Source organism: Taudactylus pleione, unplaced genomic scaffold (genome assembly GCF_031769625.1).
Source record: "Taudactylus pleione unplaced genomic scaffold, aTauple2 ptg000967l, whole genome shotgun sequence".
Lineage (NCBI taxonomy): Eukaryota > Metazoa > Chordata > Amphibia > Anura > Myobatrachidae > Taudactylus > Taudactylus pleione.
In genome coordinates this window covers 11,217,501-11,220,000 of record NW_028285368.1, presented here as the reverse complement: position 1 = coordinate 11,220,000, position 2,500 = coordinate 11,217,501, and the positions used below count along the sequence as shown (strand labels likewise).

At 37.0% G+C, this 2,500-nt stretch overlaps 9 pseudogenes; all 9 read left to right on the top strand.

The window, feature by feature from the left end:
• LOC148465113 (5S ribosomal RNA) overlaps nt 1–81 on the top strand; it is a 119-nt pseudogene extending 38 nt beyond the window's left edge.
• Nucleotides 82–197: 116 nt separating this feature from the next.
• Nucleotides 198–316, top strand: LOC148465112 (5S ribosomal RNA; annotated as a pseudogene).
• A 116-nt stretch (nt 317–432) lies between these two features.
• Nucleotides 433–551, top strand: LOC148465111 (5S ribosomal RNA; annotated as a pseudogene).
• A 351-nt stretch (nt 552–902) lies between these two features.
• On the top strand, nt 903–1,021 carry LOC148465110 (5S ribosomal RNA; annotated as a pseudogene).
• Nucleotides 1,022–1,137: 116 nt separating this feature from the next.
• Nucleotides 1,138–1,256, top strand: LOC148465109 (5S ribosomal RNA; annotated as a pseudogene).
• Nucleotides 1,257–1,372: 116 nt separating this feature from the next.
• On the top strand, nt 1,373–1,491 carry LOC148465108 (5S ribosomal RNA; annotated as a pseudogene).
• Nucleotides 1,492–1,607: 116 nt separating this feature from the next.
• LOC148465107 (5S ribosomal RNA) lies at nt 1,608–1,726 on the top strand (annotated as a pseudogene).
• A 116-nt stretch (nt 1,727–1,842) lies between these two features.
• LOC148465106 (5S ribosomal RNA) lies at nt 1,843–1,961 on the top strand (annotated as a pseudogene).
• Nucleotides 1,962–2,312: 351 nt separating this feature from the next.
• On the top strand, nt 2,313–2,431 carry LOC148465105 (5S ribosomal RNA; annotated as a pseudogene).
• The last annotated feature ends 69 nt before the right edge of the window (nt 2,432–2,500 follow it).

The window sequence follows — 2,500 nt, the reverse complement described above, 5'->3', positions numbered from 1 at the left end:
CTGATCTTGGAAGCTATGCAGTGTTGGGCCTGGTTAGTACTTGGATGGGAGACCACCTAGGAATACCAGGTGCTGTATGTAATTTTATGCAGCCATAACATTCTTTTCTATTACATTTTACATTTCATTTTTTCAACTTATCAATGAATTTACTTGAGTTAAGAAGTAAAAGAGGTCTAAAGTTAATGTTTTTGAGCACCTACAGCCAAACCACACTGGACATGCCCAATCTCGTCTGATCTTGGAAGCTATGCAGTGTTGGACCTGGTTAGTACTAAGATGGGAGACCACCTAGGAATCCCAGGTGCTGTAGGTAATTTTATACTGCCAAAACAGTCTTTTCTATTACATTTTACATTTAATTTTTTCAACTTATCAATGAATTTACTTGAGTTAAGAAGTAATAGAGGTCTAAAGTTATTGTTTTTGAGCACCTACAGCCAAACCACACTGGACATGCCCAATCTCATCTGATCTTGGAAGCTATGCAGTGTTGGGACTGGTTAGTAATTGGATGGGAGACTACCTTGGAAACCCAGGTGCTGTAGGTAATTTTATATTGCCATAACATTCTTTTCTATTACATTTTACATTTAATTTTTTCAACTTATCAATGAATTTACTTGTGTTAAGAAGTAATAGCGGTCTAAATTTAATGCTTTTGAGCACATACAGCCAAACCACAGTGGACTTGCCCAATCTCGTCTGATCTTGAAAGCTATGCAGTGTTGGGTCTGGTTTGTACTTGGATGGGAGACCACCTGGGAATACCAGGAGCTTTAGGTAATTTTAGACGGCCTAAACATTCTTTTCTATTACATTTTACATTTCATTTTTTCAACTTATCAATGAATTTACTTGAGTTAAGAAGTAAAAGAGGTCTAAAGTTAATGTTTTTGAGCACCTACAGCCAAACCACACTGGACATGCCCAATCTCTTCTGATCTTGGAAGCTAAGCAGTGTTGGGCCTGGTTAGTACTTGGACGTGAGACCACCTGGGAATACCAGGTGCTGTAGGTAATTTTATTTAGCCATAACTTTCTTTTCTATTACATTTTACATTACATTTTATCAACTTATCAATGAATTTACTTGAGTTAAAAAGTAAAAGAGGTCTAAAGTTAATGTTTTTGAGCGCCTACAGCCAAACCACACTGGACATGCCCAATCTCGTCTGATCTTGGAAGCTATGTAGTTTTGGGCCTGGTTAGTACTTGAATGGGAGACCACCTGGGAATACCAGGTGCTGTAGGTAATTTTATACTGCCATAACATTCTTTTCTATTACATTTTAAATTTAATTTTTTCAACTTATCAATGAATTTACTTGAGTTAAGAAGTAAAAGATGTCTAAAGTTAATGTTTTTGAGCACCTACAGTCAAACCACACTGGACATGCCCAATCTCATCTGATCTTGGTAGCTATGCAGTGTTGGGCCTGGTTAGTACTTGGATGGGAGACCACCTAGGAATCCCAGGTGCTGTAGGTAATTTTATACTGCCATAACAGTCTTTTCTATTACTTTTTACATTTAATTTTTTCAACTTATCAATGAATTTACTTGAGTTAAGAAGTAATAGAGGTCTAAAGTTAATGCTTTTGAGCACCTACAGCCAAACCACACTGGACATGCCCAATCTCATCTGATCTTGGAAGCTATGCAGTGTTGGACCTGGTTAGTACTAAGATGGGAGACCACCTAGGAATCCCAGGTGCTGTAGGTAATTTTATACTGCCATAACAGTCTTTTCTATTACATTTTACATTTAATTTTTTCAACTTATCAATGAATTTACTTGAGTTAAGAAGTAAAAGAGGTCTAAAGTTAATGTTTTTGAGCACCTACAGCCAAACCACACTGGACATGCCCAATCTCGTCTGATCTTGAAAGCTATGCAGTGTTGGGCCTGGTTAGTACTTGGATGGGAGACCACCTGGGAATACCAGGTGCTGTAGGTAATTTTATACTGGCATAACATTCTTTTCTATTACATTTTACATTTAATTTTTTCAACTTATCAATGAATTTCCGTGAGTTAAGAAGTAATAGAGGTCTAAAGTTAATGCTTTTGAGAACCTACAGCCAATCCACACTGGACATAACCAATCTCCTCTGAATTTGGTAGCTATGCAGTGGTGGTCCTGGTTAGTACTTGGATGGCAGACCACCTTGGAATACCAGGTGCAGTAGGTAATTTTATACTGCCATAACATTCATTTCTATTACATTTTAAATTTAATTTTTTCAACTTATCAATGAATTTACTTGAGTTAAGAAGTAATAGAGGTCTAAAGTAAATGTTTTTGAGTATCTACAGCCCAACCACAGTGGACATGCCCAATATCGTCTGATCTTGGAAACTATGCAGTGTTGGGCCTGGTTAGTACTTGGATGGGAGACCACCTGGGAATACCAGGAGCTGTAGGTAATTTTCTACTGCCATAACATTCTTTTCTATTACATTTTACATTTAATTTTTCAACTTTTCATTGAATTT